At 34.2% G+C, this 18,437-nt stretch overlaps 1 long non-coding RNA gene across 1 annotated transcript; it reads left to right on the top strand.

The window, feature by feature from the left end:
- Positions 1-10,628: 10,628 nt before the first annotated feature.
- Positions 10,629-12,399, top strand: LOC129310443 (uncharacterized). Its single transcript, XR_008593116.1, has 3 exons — positions 10,629-10,950; positions 11,613-11,678; positions 12,226-12,399. It is a non-coding gene; the product is annotated as an uncharacterized LOC129310443 (long non-coding RNA).
- The last annotated feature ends 6,038 nt before the right edge of the window (positions 12,400-18,437 follow it).

Raw genomic sequence — 18,437 nt, 5'->3', positions numbered from 1 at the left:
TTCTCAAATTGTATAAACTTCTATAAGCAATCCTTAAATGCTCAATCTACTTAATGAAACATCCCTTAATCAATTCCTAATACTCAATACAAGGCACTAATTTGGCTGAGCTAAATTCCTTAGCATATAAAACAATTTCGTTAACACCTTTTTAGTTCACTTAACTCATTCACTATAGTCATTTACCATTAGGCTACTCAAATGATCAAAACTCCTTTTTCTCACTTAATCAACATTTTTTTACCTTTTTTGACCTAATCATTTAAGGCAATTTGAGCCTATATCCTTAAGGTTCAATCACTAAATTTTAGACCAGTCACAAAACCTTAGTTTTGCACCTAAAAGTCCTTTTAAAACATTTTTCTCAAATTTTAATCCCTTAAAACTCCTTAATTCAACTTTTATACCAATCAAACTTAGAGAAATTAGGATAGAAATAAAGTATAATGCAGCATGAAACTTACCCAGTCAGTCACTAGTCAGAGTAAACTCTTAAACTTCTAAGAACTCTTGCCCTAGCATAGCTGGTCCTTCTCCCTCTCTCATATGCCTCAATTCCCTTTTATCCTCTAGTTTCATGAGTTAATTCACACATTATTTATTCAAATCTTGTGCCATGCACCAAGGCACACATAGCACATGTCGTGGCATATGGCACAATGAGATAAGTCTCATTGTTGCTCACACATTACATCTAGGGGTGGAAATAGGCCAGGCCATTAACAGAGGCCTATAACCTGGCCTACTTCAGGCCTGGCCTAGCCTTTTTAATAAAAAGGCTAAGCCAGGCTAAGGCTTTTGAGCTAGCCTATTTTGGCAAATAGGCCAGGCCTATTTTTACAAAGCCTGGTCTTCAAGCCTAGTAGACTAGCCTGTTTAATTTTTAACATATAAATTATTATCATATATATATATATATTATTATAATATTTTATTACATATTATTTATATATATATATATATATATTACACATCATGTATACATGTTATATAGTATATAATATATCTATAACATATAATATATAATTTATTAATTAAAAATATAGCATAGAAACTAGAAAAGTAATAAAAAAACCCTAATCTAAATTTTAAAACATTGACCATCTCTTTGTCTCCTTCACACGTAAAGGCTAATAGCGTCTCTTTGTCTCCTTCAACAAAGTTTGATGCATAGTCGCACACCTTGTTTCGGCTGGCAGTTGCTGGAGTTCAAACTTCATGAAAGAGTGAGGCTTTAATCTTCATCTCCAAGGTATTCTCTCCATCACCAAACACAAGAAACAAAACCCTCCATCCTCTCTTCATTTCTCTCCTCCTGATCTCCTTAAAACTCAAATACCCTCACTTTCACTTGTCTTTATACATACATGCATTAATAGATATAGACATTAATTGAACACCTACATTGCCGCTATTTAATGATCCAAGTTTTACTACTTTTGGTTAAGAAAAATGTGAATTTCTATGCAATCATTGACGGATGTTGACTAATTTTCAAGAATCGTGGATGCCCCTGATATGTAATAATGTTTTCCAATTTTTTATGCCTCGATCTGTTAACGATCATAATCCGCTTATCGCTAACTTGTTAAGCCTGTGATTTAGATTTTTTATTTTCTAATGCCCTTTTTCTGGTTGCGTTTTCAACAAGTATACTTGTTGATTGGATCACCAACAATTCTCGAATCTGGGAAAAGCTAAAAAAAGTGGTTTTCTTTTACTTTTCCCTCCAAAAATATTGATTGCAATTACAATCTCTATTTCTAGCTTTAATCAAAAATTAATTATGCTTGAAAAAAATACCAAGTCAATAATCTACATGAACTTATGGCAGTGATGTTAGATTATGCGAGATGAATAGAAGAAGGAACCTCCAAAGAACTTATAGCAATAATGTTAGATTATGCGGGATGAATGGAATTTCATGAAGAAATAAATAGCCCCACTGAATTACAAAAGAGAGAGAAAATAAGATCTGTCATATTGACCATGATGGTTGGGTATTAATCTACATCACTGGTTTAGCAATATAATTTCTTCAGCCTAAATTTTATGAAGGAGAATTTCTTTATCATCACCAAAAATTAATAGCATTGCACCGACTGCACATGACCGCACATTTTTTTATTACAGTTTCACCTCTTGGTTTTAAAAGATGAATCATATATAACAATAATAATAATATTTATTGGTGGCTATAAACAAGTTTTTCAGCTTTCTTTTCAAGATAAATTCTTTGTCTTATGCAATGCTCATTTTAGTATTTCTTTAAATTAGTTTTCTTTTGTTGCCATTTTTCAATCAACTGACATGAAAATGCAGAGCATATGTTATTTTAGTATATGTCTCATGCGATACTTTTGATCTTGTGCTCTTTGTAAATCATTTTATTTTATTGTTTAGATAGAAATAACAAGTTTATTATTCCTTATCATTTAAGTTTCATCATTTGAGTTTTTTATTCGCTGTTCACCATTTGTGGAAGCTTTAATTTTAAGTTTTTTCCTCACATTTGGATTAGGTAGATGGCAAGCAACCAAAACGAGAACAATGTTAGATCTAGCTCTAATCAAGGACAAAGTAATGATCAAGGTACAATTGAATCTACTCATCAGAAGGACACTACCATGAACAATGTGGGTAATACAACTACTGAACGTGAAGATGCTAGGGGAGCTGATGATTCTATGGTCACAAAGAAGAGGCAAAAAACTTCAGAAGTTTGGAAAGATTTTAAAGAAATTGAACTTGCAGATGGTGTGAAGAAAGCACAATGTGAATATTGTAAGGAGAAACTTGCTATTGGTGGAAAAGGGGCTAGCACTAGCCATCTTAGAAGGCATTTACAAAGTTTCCTGCAAAGGAAGTTGGTGGCATCCCAATTAAGTAATCAGTCCACCATCCCATTTCATCCCTCTAGTAATACTACTAGTAATCCATTCATTGTTCCTGGTTTGAAGTACTCTAGTGAAAAAAAATGAGAGAAATCCTAGCTACTACAATCATGGTGCATAAGTGGCCTTTCAGCATGGTGGAAGATGAAATCTTGTGTTGGGCCTTTGAATATGCAAATCCAGATTTTAAAAAAGTCTCTCGCAAAACAACAAGAAATGATTGTTTGTTATTATATGAGGCTAAGAAAAAAATCTTAAAGAACAATTTGGAGAGTGTAAGCAAAGTTAGCATTACAACAGATATGTGGAAGTCGAGTCACCAAGTAGCTGAATACATGGTTATCACAGGACATTATGTTGATGCAAATTGGAATCTTTAAAAGAGAGTACTGAACTTTGTCAAAGTACCAGCTCCAAGGAGAGGTGTGGATGTAGCTAATGCAATATTCAAATGCATGAGAGCATGGGGTATTGAAAACAAGGTATTCTCTATTTCTGTTGACAATGCTTCTTATAATGACTCATGCATTTGAAATTTGAAAGAAAATTTGTCATTGAACAACAAGTTGGTTCTTGATGGACAATTATTTCATGTTAGATGCTGTGCTCATATATTAAATTTGTTGGTACAAGATGGCCTTAATAAGATTAAGGACATTATTTACAAAGTCCGTGAAAGTGTTAAGTTTATTAATGCCTCTAATGCAAGGTTGAAATCATTTTGTGAAATTGTTGAGTTAAAGGGCTTGAAAGAAAGGAAACTCATTCTTGATTGCCCTACAAGATGGAATTCTACATTCTTAATGTTGATAACTGCCATGAAATTTAAGTATGCCTTTGCAGATTATCATCAAAAAGAGCCACACTATATTTATGCTCCTGAAAATGAGGACTAGGTGAAGATTGAGAAAGTTTGTCGACTTTTGGAAGTGTTCAATGAAGCCACAAATATCATCTCAGGTAGTGAATACCCTACGTCTAACTTATATCTTGTTGAAGTTCCTAAAGTGAAACAAATAATTGATGATGTGTCAGAGGACTCAAATTTGTTCATTAGAGAAATGGCACAACCTATGAAAGACAAATTTGACAAATATTGGGGAGAATGCAATTTGTTGATAGCTATTGTAAGTGTTTTGGATCTAAGGATTAAATTAGATGCTATTGAGATAAGCTTCCCATTGATATATAAATCAGAAAGTGAGGCTAAGCAAAATATTGAGAAGGTAAAAAATGCATTGCATGATTTGTATAATGAATATATGGAGTTGTGTAAAGAAGATCCATCCTTAGATGTTGGAGGTGTGAATGTTGATGGCATTGTCACTTCACAAGTTAATGAACAAAGGAGACAATACAGGAATGCAACGAATGTTATCAATGGTGCGTCAAAGACATTCAGTTCCTCCTACCAGATCAGAGTTAGAAATTTATCTTGAGAATGATCCTTATATTCCTTCTATTGATTCTACTACTTTATGTGCCTTGGATTGGTGGAAGAGCAATAGTTCCAAATTTAAAGTTTTATCAAGGATGGCATCTGATATATTAGCTGTTCCTATCTCAACTGTGGCATCAGAATCTACATTTAGTGCCGGAGGTAGGATAATTGATGAATATCGTGCTAAATTGAATGAAGAGTCCATTGAAATTCTCATATGTGGTGTAGATTGGCTTCATAATAAATATAAGTTGAAGAGAAAACAAAAGGTAAGACCCTTGAATATGTTAATTTTTTTAGTGGTTGTTTTGGACAAGTATTCGAATATATCTCTATTATTAATTGATTTTTTCATTACGTAGGATCCACCCGAGCAGGAAGTGATACTATTGAAGACTTAATTGGTGTTGCACTTTGCATTTGGGTGTTCAAGGCTTCTAATTATTGCTAGGCTTATATTGCTAAAAAACTATTAGCTTTTCTTTTTGAATTTCATCCTGTTACAACATATTTCTATTTAAGACATTATTATTGATGTTACTTGATGTTTTTTTGTTCCTTGTTTGTTTTTTCTTGTTCGTTGAATTTTAATTAGATTATATTGTTTTTGAATTTTAATCAAATTATGTTATTATAGGTTAAGCCTATTTAAGGCCTTTTAAGCTTTAAAAGTAGGCTTATTTAAAAGGCTTACTTTTAAATAGGCTTTTAAATAGGCTTTCAAGCTGTGCAGACTTTTGATAGGCTTAGGCCTGAGTTATATAAAAAGCCTTATATAGGCTAAAGGCCAGGCTCAAGCCTCTGGCCTACTACATAGGCTCAGGCTTATTTAACCAAAGCCTGGCCTGGCTTGGCCTATTTCCATCCCTAATTACATCCCAAATCGTTGTCTTTCCAAGCAATATTATTAACACACCAATTAAACAACACCAAGAATCAATCCACTATTTAAAACCATAATCAATTTATTAATTACTAGTCTACCTCTATTAACAACTAGTTTCTTATATTAAAGTTCAAAATGTTACAGTAGTATTGTCACCTCAAGATGCCTAATACAACTTATACTCTCTTGAATACTTGAAAGGATACAATGTTGGAAAATTTCTCTCCTTAGTGGCCTTATGGGTGTAGAGTTAGAGATTATGCTCCTTAGCATCTGTAAGATGTAGAGTTGGAGTAACGACACCCTAATTTTTTATAATAGGAAAACCCTATAGTCTGAAAGTGGTTTAGGATGCCTTTGGCTAGGTAGTCCTACAATGAAACGTGAACTCAGATCAAACATGTGGTAGGGTCCTATAGGTAGCTCCTTAGCATTAATGATGCATGTTGGAGTAACGACACCCCGATTCATGTGCAATAGGGGAAAACTGTAGTCCAAAGTGGGATATAACACCTTTGGCCAGGTGATCTTACCATTAAAGGTTAGCTCGAATCATTATGAATGTACACTTGGTCTAAGAGCCTATGGTTTCAATCAGGGTGATATGAAGGCTCGGATGGTAGAACGATCATGCTAGTGATAAAAGATTTATATTGATGAAAAGAGTATGTGGTAATATACTAAAAGAATATTTTAGAGTTTTATAGTTTTACTCTCTTATGGTTGTGCATATTAATTAATAGTAGTGAATTATTTTATTACTGAGATGTTTATCTCACCCGTGGTTATATTTTACACGTGAAGGCTTCGGTAGGGGCAAGGGAAAGGAAGGGGCATCTGAAGAGTGAAGAGCATAGTCCTCTTCTTGGGTATTGTAACGAATACTGCCAATATGTAATGCCGGCTTAGGAATATGACATTATTTTGGGATATCACTTGTATGGATTTATAATAAATATGCGTATCTTGGTTTAAGGTTGATGTGGTGGATTATGTGCATGTGTTGGGCCAAGTTACAATTACAAGTGATGAATTTGAAGTTAATTATGTGCCAAAATGATTAAGTTGATATATGTATTAAATCCAATCCACCCCTTTGAGTTATTGTCAAATAAGGGTTTAGTGGTCATTTTAAGTATGATTATTTATTTGTGTGATATAAATAAATTGTCATATTATGTGTGGTCCATTTGAGGTGGTCAAAGTGTCTTTGGAGCTAATGGCATTTGGTATTATGAGTTGGACACTTTTGAATGTGTTTTGAAGTGGAAACAAACTATTTTGGGTTCAGGTATCCATCTCTTAAATGAATAATTATTTAAGTGTGAGACCAGTGCCATTAGCTAGAAAACTCGAAGAGCTTCATGTGGATACTTGAACCACTCAAATCGAACATTGAATGGTGAAATGGTGTGCTTTAAAATTAGAGAGCTGTCATGATAGCAATCTACTGTCATGACAATAAGTGCACGCTGCGATGTAAGTGGCCTTTGAGGGACTTGTCCCCCTATGCCATCTGCTATGGTGGACGAGCCTGAATTTTTTCAAAAAGGCTTGTTTCTACCTATTTTGAAATGATTTAATTTTCATGCTTATGTACTTGTTCTTAATTAATTTTTTAATTATGGCTTAAGCTCAAATAATATTTTAAAAAAGATTTTCTTAAGATCCTAATATTTTAAACTAATTATCTTTTAAATTATTGAATTGTGATAACTTCTTTATAAGATTTTATCTAATCCTAGTTATCACAATAATATATATGAATATTGTCTTGGTAATGTCAAGATGGACATTACACAAACAATTTTTAAAAATGGTTTACAAGATCTTAGTGATTTTAAACATAGGTTATCCTCTTTAAACCCTTTAGTTAAATTAAGGCTTAAGGATGCTTAGTCCTTTTTAATTGCTATAGTGTAGCGATTATTTTTTATGGTCAATTATGGTGATATCGATGTGGATATTACAATTCTTCTCTCAATTCTTATGAAAGCAAGATGTAGATGTGGGGGAAATAGAAAGCTTACCTATAAATTTGGTAGCACAAAACAACTCCTAAGATTACTCCTCAATTTTCCATAGTTGGCCTTTTCTTCTCTTCCCTCGTGCTCTTCAATTTCTAAAGTTTTTCTCTACTTCTCACAGCTAAATCACGACTTATTAAGCTTATTTAAGTGCCATGAGCCACGATACAGCATGCACAAGCCACGACATGTGGCATAGTGAGACAAATCATACTCGTCTCATGCCATCTCATTTTAATTCGATCTAATTTCCACCCTAATCCATCTTTAGAGCTATCCAATGATTTAAAACATCAATCAGCAATATGGAAACATGATTAATTTAATTAATCTATGAACTTTGCCCTCAATTAGCAATTAAGTTTTGAATTAGAAAACTCTAAATGTTATAATCATCCCCTCTAGAAAATAATGATACTAAACATCATACCCGACCCATGCCACACCCATAGGTTGTTAGCAACACTAGGCACATGTAGTAATTAAATATTCAAACCACCATGCACAAATTCAATGAAGGCCATACCACTTGGATTTTACAAATATAGTCCTCTACTACTTTAAAATGAACTCTCACCTATCATGATCATACAAGTTGATGTGTAAACACATACTCATGCATATCTCATTAATTCAACATTCTCATAATTCCAAAACTTGCATACTTATCACAACTCAAAAACAAACAACATAATCCATAATGATTCAACACTTCATAATCACAAAATCAATGCATGGCCAATCCAAGCTCAACCATTTCTAATCATATGATCATGTGATAATTATACACAATTAATTACCAAGAATAATTTATATAAAAAGGCATACCCCATTACTCATGTATCAAATTCAAAGCTAAACAATTTCAGCATCATGTTCTTAATTGCTCATGCCAAACCATCAATATCATTAAATTCCTAATTTACCTCTACTCTTTGGCTACCAACCCAAGAGTCAAATTTGGACTTTCCAATAGAGCTTCTTCAAACACAAGCTCCAAGCACAATCAGTCTACAAAAATAATATAAAAACAGCATTAATGACTAATTATCATCAATTAATCCTTAATTATAATTAAGGTCTAAACCCCTCATTAAGTATGATTATGAATAACTAATCTCAAAACTCACTTTCAGTAACTTATTTAACTTCCATTTGCTCCCATTAGCCTAGAGTTAACTGTTTAGCATTAAGGTTAATCTCAAATCCCTCATAAAAGGCATTTAATTCTCCTAACAACTAAGACCCATAGCTAAGAACATTTATTAACATCCATAGAATTCATTAAATTCATAGGAATAGCTAAAACTTGGCTGCCATTTTAGATAGCCACCACCTCCCATGATTAAACCAAAAAAAGAGATCTTAAATAGGCATTAATCTTATGGCATTACTTTTATAAAAATGAAAAATGTATAAGTCAATCCATAAGCTATGTAAATTTATGATGAGACCTTGATATGTATAAGTGATATAAGGTGATGTATGATGGCCAATTTTGTAACATCCCAATTTAAATTTTAATAGTTAATTGGGTTAATAGAAATTTTAAAAAAAATATTTAGAAGTAAGTAAATTAGTAGGAGATGATTATTAAATCTAACTTAGGATATAATTCTAAATTAAAATTAAAAAAATTAATAAAAATAATAATAAAAAATAATAAAAAATATTATTAAATTATTATTATTATAAAAAAAAAAGAAAAGGTATTAAAAAAAGAAAAGGAAGAAGAAGAAGAAGAACGAGATTGCTCTCGGCGGCCGCGTAATGATTACATATAAAATAATAAAAAAAAGAAAGAAGAGAGAGGAAAGAAGAAATAATAAAAAAAAGTGGGACCCACTAAATTTTTATAAAAACTCACCTGTTTCCTTCGTTTCTTCATTCTTTCCTTCTTGCGTGAGCTGAGGCAGAGTGAGCATGAATCATCGGTGTGGAAGATCTGAATTTTTAAGGTAAGAGTTTTTAATAGGATATTTAGGGTGTGATTTCAAGTTTTTCAAAATTAAATATGTGTTTTTAAAAATTTTTCTTAGTCATCCTTCTTCTTTAGTTTCTGAGTTTGTGGTGGTAGAAAATTTAGGATTTGGAAGAGGGATGAATTTATATTGAATAAACATAATTTTTGAGGTTGTTAATAGTATAATAAATATTCTAGAGTATAAATATGTTGATGATTTTTGAATTTGTGACTTAAGGATCAAATCCTAGACTAGATTTTTATTAAATTGAAAATATATGTTGAATTATTGAGGTTTAGATGATTATTTGGGATGAGAAATGAATTATTATGGCTATAGGATTATGATTCTAACCTAGAGACTCAATTTTAATTTTTGAGTATTTTAGGTGCGAATTTATAAAATAAAAAAAAATTTGATAATAGAAATTAGTTTAGAAGTTAATTTTTAGATTATTAATGTTTATTTATGTCTAAAAGAGGATTTAAAAATTTTACTTAATAGTATTGACTCTAGATTTGTATTAAGATTGAGATTAGGAATTATGTTATATTTTTAATTCTATTATTAGATTATTTTATTAGTTTCAATAATTGAAACTAATATTTATAAATAATATGTTATTTGTAGATTGTGTTGTTGGTGAAGATTGTGGTGGAAGAGAAATTTGTAAGGAATAATTTATTAAAAAAGCCACGAGGTAACTATACTTTTAATTTGTGATTAGTGTTACTTCATGTTAATTGGATGATTATTGAGAAAATTATAAATTTTGTAATATTGTATAATTGTGCAATATTATTATGAATTTGTTTGATTACTGTGGGAGGTGTTGGGAGACTTGCTACTGTTGTTGCATTTATGTGCCACGTGGTACGCCCCTATTGGAGCTCAATAGGTGGCTTGTAAGGGCTCGAGCTAATCTACCTTTGGCCGGGTAATTTCGCACCGAGTGAGGGCTACGGCTCGAGATTAATGGAAGGATATAAGGATGGTTATTTGTGTGTATTGTAATATTCTTATATTTGTTAGATTATATTATTTTTAATTCTTACTTAATAAGCACACACTTAACTGTTTGTATACACTATCATAAATTGGCTTTGGTTACTGGGACTTTTGAGTCTCATTATGTGGTTAACAATTTTCAGGAGAAGAGTCACGAGTGACACGTAAAGGAGTCCCAAAGGCTTAGTGTAACATCCTGATTTTTATATAATAAAGAAATTGTGGAATTTAGGTTTTGAGAAAAAAAATGATAATAATAGGAATTTATATTATTTGAGGTTATTTAGAAATAATATTATGATTAGGTATTTAATTATGAATTTAAAAATTTAAATTTAAAACCACATAAGCAATATTTAGTTAAGATATAATACATAAATAATTTTTTTATGTGTGTGTTAAAAAAAAAGAGAAGGTAGAAGGAACAAAAAAAAAGGGGGGTGGAAGGTTGTTGTTTCTAAGTCCCACATTGGTTAGATGAGGGAAGAGAAGAGGTGCCTTCATGTATAAAAAGGAGGGGGTGTGTGCATTAGGAAGCATGAGAGGCTAAGATGCAATTTAGAGAAAATTGCAACTTTTGGCCCAAAGGTTTGAATAATTAAATTCAAACCTATAGTTTTTTTTAATATAATTTTGGGACTCACAATCCCATTTTTATATTATTTTTCTCTCTTCCTCTCACGTTGCTCGGCGTTTTCTCGCAAGGGGGGATTATTTTCTTTTTCTTCAGGTATGTTCTAACTTTCCTGTTTAGATTAGCATTTAAAAATTTATTTAATTACAAAATTAATTTTATAGTTATTTTGTAAATAATATTAGCTTTCTAGTGATATGATTATTTTGTAGGATAGAGTAAATATTTTGATTAGGATTTTTCTATAGGATAGTTAATCTGATGATATGATGGATTAAAAATATAGGTTAAAACTCTTAGGGATATAATAAATATTATAGAATATTTTCTTGAGGTTGAAACTCATGTTTAAGAATTTTTGAGTTAAAATCTAGATCTATATGGTTGAATTTATGTGGAATCTGAGATGTAGGGATAAACCTATGATTATTAAATATTTATTTAAGTATGAATAGGTATTTTTGAGGTTATAGAAAGGTGATTTGAGGCTTCAGGATAATTTTAAAATTTAATTTATTTTTGGACGAATTTTTAGAATATAGAAGGATGAAATTGTGATACTAGAAGTGATTTGAGGATAAAAAAAATAGTTTATTAGGGTACGAGAATTTTAGAAAAGAATTTGGGAAGTTAAATGAGGCATAAATCTTAAATTAGTGTTAATATGGATTATAGATCTAAGACTTTCTAACTCTTTAAATTAGAGTTATTTATTTTAATGTAAAATTAATATATAGTATTGTGAAATAATTATGTAGATTATATTGACAAAGATAGTGGTGAAAAAGGAGTTGTGAAGGGGAACTTGTTATTCAAGACACAAGGTAACCATTATTAATGTGTTGTGATGGTGTGTTTGTGAATGGTTATGTGTTGTTTTGTTGTTTGGAAAAATTATGAATTATTGAAAATAAATACTGTATATACTTGTTTGAAATTATTGCCAAGTGGGTTAAAAATTTATTTTTGTTTATCATGATGAGATATTATTGTTCGGATATATTCCTGTTTGGATATTTGAATGATGCATGACTTGTCAGGGTATTTTAATGTATGGTGTTAATGGGAATTTCTGTTCGGTTAATTATTACCACGTGGTAAGCCCTCATTGGACCCAATGAGTGGCGTGTCGCTTGGTCCAACTCACCTTTGGCCGGGTGATTTGGCGTCCGAGCATGGCGAAAGGAGGATATAAGGTGCAGTCATGCAATTAAATACTTGTTCGGTTTGTTTGAAAATATTGTTCGGTTAAATGTTTTGTGTGCCCACTTAGCAATCGCATGATTAGTTACATCCGCATGCATCATTACATATTAATTTTTGGTTACTGGGACTTTTAAGTCTCATTCCCCGTGGTTAATATTTTTACAGGAGCGAGTCCGGCCGAGAAAGCACCAGAGGTGTAACTATGGTGTATGAGACACCATCTTTTACGTTGCCTCTTATTTTGGATTATACAATGTATCTTGTGCCAACTTAGGACATATCTTCTTTGTGAAGCATGTAAACTCTAATCCTTTTTATTAAAAGTATTTATATGATCAAGAGGATTATGTCTGTCCCTCTTGATTCATGACCTGATTTAAATATCATGCCATGAGGATCATGTCTGTCCCTCATGGTTCTAATTGCTTTTTGAGATATTTTAAGACCTGTGGTATATTGTCTTGGATGTATCATGGTAGAAATTTTTCTACCATGATAAGGGTATGATAAGGGTTCAATGAAAAAAAAAATGATTTGTTGAATTAATAATTTGCGAAAAATCGGTTTGTAAATTTGAGGGTGTTACATATTGGTATCAGAGCATCATGTTTCGAGCCTCTATTTTAGTAACACTTATTTAAACTTTTGTTTGAAACTATTATTTGTGTGAATTTAATATGTATTTATTATGTGTGGTGCATTGCATATAGTCGGTTGGCAATATACATTGTTATGGTGCTTCTCATTGTATGGCCATTATATAGCTAGGCTAATTTTATTATTTATATCTTGTATCCTTTAGGAGGGGAGAGAAAATGCCTGTTACTCGTGGTAACTCAGGATTCCAACATGAGCACCTGCCACCGCCACTGCCAAATGAGGAGCCTGACTTGGCGGAATTAAGAATGCTTGTAAAAACATTAACAGACAAGGTTCAAGGATACGAACAAGAGTTGACGGAGCTAAAGAGGCAAAAGGTAACTGAAAATGGAGATAGGGCTCATGTTGAGAGTCATGTGGGGGAAGGCAGTTCCTCACATCCTGCCACTCCGAGAGATCATGAGTCTAGAAGGAAGAAATTAGGCAGGAGGAACAGAGAGCCCCACCGACCATTACTGATGTGTGGGAAACTGTTAGGAAGTTTAACCCTCCTACGTTTGATGGTAACCTTAAACCATCCGTGGTAGAGGAATGGGTGAAGAGACTCGAATCCATCTTTCGAGTAGTCACATGCACCAGCAATCAAAAAGTACAAGTAGCATTAGTGCTCCTAGTGAAAGGAGCAAGAGATTGGTGGGAGACAGCAGGGCCCAGGGATGATTCTACACTCACCTGGGAGGAATTCAAGGAAAAATTATTCAGGCATTACTTTCCATCAGAGTTAAGGTCTGAGAAGGAAGCGGAATTCCATGCCTTTAAGCAAGGGAACCTCGATGAGGACACATTCATTGCTAAGTTTCAGGAGTTATCTAGATACTCCACGTACCTGCAGTATAGGGATGATTCGAATGGAAGGCTAAGCGCTTATTGGAGAAGGCTAGACCAGAATTGAGGGAACAATTGGCTCATCTAGATATCCGAGATTATGATGAAATGTGCATAAAACTACAAGTAGTAGCTCGCAGTAAGAAGGAGGTTGAGAGAGAGAAGAGGGGTTATTCATATAGTAGACCCCCAACCTACCCTCGACCCACCGGAGGCATTATGAAGAAAAACCATCAGGGTTCGAGTAGCTCATGGAACCAAGGAAGGCAGAAGGGTCCATTTCAAAGGGGCCAAGGACAGAGGAGCTATCATAGTAGTTATCACGGGTCACAGAGGAGCCCAACAGTATCTACCCCTGCCCCGAGTACAGCGAGCTCTCAACAGTGCACTAAATGCGGGCGTCGTCATTTCGGACAGTGCTGGGTCTGTTACATTTGTGGGAAACCCGGTCACATTGCAAAGTTTTGTGGGGACAACCAGGGCTCAAATATGAAGAACCCTTCCCAACATCCTACTGTCTCTGGCCGTGTGTTTGCTCTTACTCAGGACACCATGAACTCCCCAGATGCCATTAGAGGTAACATCAAAATCCTTCATCATGATATTGTTGCACTATTTGATTCGGGTGCTACACACTCTTTTATTTCTGAAACTTGTGTAAAGAACCTTGATTTGCCTGTGTGTATTTTACCTTTTGATATGAATGTGTCTACTCCTGCGGGAGAATCTGTGAGGACTGCTAAGGCATGCCTTAACCTAGTAGTCGAGTTTAAAAATAGGAAAACAACTATGGACTTAATTATCCTACCACTGAGAGGTATGGATGTAATTGTGGGAATGAATTGGATGGCTGCAAATGGTGCTATCCTAGATTGTAGAGAGAGGAGTGTGTCTTTATCTTCTTTGTCGGTGACCCCAGTCGAGACTCAAGATCATGTTTTCTTGTCGGCGGCGCAAGTTGATAGATGTATGAAGAAGGGTTGCCAGGCCTACATGGTTTTCTTCTCTATCCAAGCTGAGATTGATGAAGGCGTGAAGAATATCCCAATTGTCAAAGAATTTGCGGATGTATTTCCAGACGAAGTCTCCGGTTTACCCCCAAAGCGCGAGGTAGAGTTCTCAATTGAATTGGTACCCGGTACAGGGCCAATTTCTAAGGCTCCTTATCGGATGTCCCCTTCAGAGTTAGCGGAACTGAAAAAGCAAATTGAAGAGCTACTTGAGAAGGGTTTCATCAGACCGAGTGTTTCACCTTGGGGATCTCCAGTCCTTTTTGTAAAGAAGAAGGACGGAAGCCTCCGATTGTGCATTGATTATAGACAATTGAACAAAGTAACCATCAAGAACAAATATCCACTTCCGAGAATCGATGATTTGCTGGATCAGCTTGTGGGATCCGCAGTTTTCTCAAAGATTGACTTAAGGTCAGGGTACCACCAATTGAGAGTAAGAGCGGAGGATATACCTAAGACAGCATTTCGGACGAGATATGGGCATTATGAATTCATGGTGATGCCGTTTGGACTTACGAATGCTCCTGCGGTATTCATGGATTACATGAATAGGATCTTTCGACCCTATTTAGATAAGTTTGTAGTAGTGTTTATTGATGACATTCTTATTTATTCAAAGGATGAGGAGGCTCATGGTGAACATTTAAGAATCGTCTTGCAAGTTTTGAGGGAACATAAGCTTTATGCCAAATTAAACAAGTGTGAATTTTGGCTCCAAGAAGTAAAGTTTTTGGGCCATGTTGTGTCCAGAGACGGAGTTGCGGTGGATCCTAGCAAGATTGATGCAGTGATGAAGTGGGAACAGCCAAAATCTGTTACAGAGATACGAAGCTTTTTAGGTTTAGCAGGTTATTATCGTCGCTTTATTAAGGGATTTTCGCAAATTGCGATGCCCTTAACTAAGCTGACTAAGAAGGATGCCCCATTTATTTGGACTGACAAATGTGAAGCTGCTTTCCAAGAATTGAAAAAGAGGTTAACCACTACTCCAGTATTGACTATTCCTGACCCTGTGGTGCCGTACACTCTGTACACTGATGCTTCTTTAAAGGGTTTAGGATGTGTTTTGATGCAAAATGACCGAGTGGTTGCCTATTCCTCCAGACAGTTGAGACCACACGAGGAAAATTACCCTACTCATGATTTGGAGTTAGCTGCAGTTGTGTTTGCTCTGAAGATATGGAGACACTACTTGTATGGATCTAAGTTTCAAATCTTCAGTGACCATAAGAGCCTGAAGTATTTATTTGATCAAAAAGAGCTTAATATGAGGCAGCGACGATGGATGGAATTTCTGAAGGATTATGACTTTGAATTACATTACCATCCGGGTAAGGCTAACGTGGTAGCTGACGCCTTAAGTAGAAAGACTATTCATGCTGCACATTTGATGGTTCATGAATATCATTTGTGGAACAGTTTTCATGATGTTTCAGTAGATGTGATTGAACATCAAATGGCCGCACTCCAGGTAGCAGACTTTGAGAGCAAATTCTGGGAAGATCTCAGAGTCTCACAGCAGAGTGATGACTACTTAAGGAATATAAGGAAGGAGATAGTGGTAGGTAAGGCCCAAATTTTACCATCTCTGAGGACACAGTGATGAAGTATAAAGGTAGAGTTTGTGTACCTAATGATCCAAGATTGAGGAATATCCTTTTAGAAGAAGCTCATAGGAGCAAATATACAATTCATCCCGGTATAACTAAAATGTACCATGATTTGAAGCGAGGTTGGTGGTGGCCAGGAATGAAGAAAGATGTAACTGAATTTGTTTCTAGATGTTTAACGTGTCAAAGATAAAGATAGAACATCAGAAGCCAGCTGGAACACTGCAACCGTTAGATATTCCAAAGTGGAAATGGGATGATATTTCCATGGATTTCATCACTGGACTGCCAAGAACACCCTCGAGTAAGGATGCTATTTGGGTGATAGTAGACCGACTCACCAAATCAGCTCACTTTTTGGCGATCAAGTTTACCTCTACATTAGAGAAATTTGCTGAGATATACATTAAGGAGATAGTTAGACTTCATGGTATACCCTCTAGAATTGTGTCAGATCATGACCCAAGGTTCACTTCAAACTTTTGGGGTGCGCTACAGAAGGCTATGGGTACCAGACTGAGTTTTAGCACCGCGTACCACCCCCAAACAGATGGACAAACAGAGAGGACGATCCAGACTTTGGAGGACATGTTGAGAGCTTGTGCCATTGAACTACCAGGTAGTTGGGATAATCATTTGCCATTAGCTGAATTTGCTTATAATAACAGCTATCATTCTAGTATTGGGATGGCGCCTTATGAGGCCTTGTATGGAAGGAAGTGTAGATCGCCTTTGTGTTGGACAGAATTAAGTGAGAGGAGTATCATTGGTCCAGAAATTGTAGAGCAGACCACCCAGAAGATTGCAATGATTAAGCAAAAATTGCTAACCGCTCAGAGCCGACAGAAGAGCTATGCTGATAAGAGGAGACGGCCGTTAGAGTTTGAAGTAGGAGATCATGTATTTTTGAAGGTTTCTCCAGTGACAGGCATTGGTAGATCCATTAAGGTAAAGAAATTGACACCTAGATTTATGGGCCCGTATGAGATCTTGGAGCGAATTGGATCTACTGCATATAGAGTTGCATTACCTCCACAGATTGCAGGTATCCATAATGTGTTCCACGTATCACAGTTGAAGAAGTACAACCCGATCCCTCCCATGTTATTGAACCTGAAGAAGTAGAATTGAGGGAGAATTTGACCTTTAGATCCGAACCGAAGCGAATTGAGGACTTTAAGGACAAACAACTACACAATAAGACCATCCGACTCGTGAAGGTGATTTGGAAGGGTGGAGCCCTAGGTGATGCTACTTGGGAGACCGAGGAGAGTATGAGGCGAGATTATCCACATTTATTTGCTTAGGTACATAGTTTCTAAGCTTATCTATTAAATTTTGAGGACAAAATTTCTAAAAGGAGGGGAGAATTGTAACATCCTGATTTTTATATAATAAAGAAATTGTGGAATTTAGGTTTTGAGAAAAAAATGATAATAATAGGAATTTATATTATTTGAGGTTATTTAGAAATAATATTATGATTAGGTATTTAATTATGAATTTAAAAATTTAAATTTAAAACCACATAAGCAATATTTAGTTAAGATATAATACATAAATAATTTTTTTTATGTGTGTGTTAAAAAAAAGAGAAGGTAGAAGGAACAAAAAAAAGGGGGGTGGAAGGTTGTTGTTTCTAAGCCCCACATTGGTTAGATGAGGGAAGAGAAGAGGTGCCTTCATCTATAAAAAGGAGGGGGTGTGTGCATTAGGAAGCATGAGAGGCTAAGATGCAATTTAGAGGAAATTGCAACTTTTGGCCCAAAGGTTTGAATAATTAAATTCAAACCTATAGTTTTTTTTTAATATAATTTTGGGACTCACAATCCCATTTTTATATTATTTTTCTCTCTTCCTCTCACGTTGCTCGGCGTTTTCTCGCAAGGGGGGATTATTTTCTTTTTCTTCAAGTATGTTCTAACTTTCCTGTTTAGATTAGCATTTAAAAATTTATTTAATTACAAAATTAATTTTATAGTTATTTTTAAATAATATTAGCTTTCTAGTGATATGATTATTTTGTAGGATAGAGTAAATATTTTGATTAGGATTTTTCTATAGGATAGTTAATCTGATGATATGATGGATTAAAAATATAGGTTAAAACTCTTAGGGATATAATAAATATTATAGAATATTTTCTTGAGTTGAAACTCATGTTTAAGAATTTTTGAGTTAAAATCTAGATCTATATGGTTGAATTTATGTGGAATCTGAGATGTAGGGATAAACCTATGATTATTAAATATTTATTTAAGTATGAATA

Source organism: Prosopis cineraria, unplaced genomic scaffold, assembly GCF_029017545.1.
Source record: "Prosopis cineraria cultivar Desert tree isolate PC_DT_omini unplaced genomic scaffold, ASM2901754v1 PC5, whole genome shotgun sequence".
Taxonomy (NCBI): domain Eukaryota; kingdom Viridiplantae; phylum Streptophyta; class Magnoliopsida; order Fabales; family Fabaceae; genus Prosopis; species Prosopis cineraria.
This window is presented reverse-complemented; position numbering and strand designations above follow the sequence as displayed.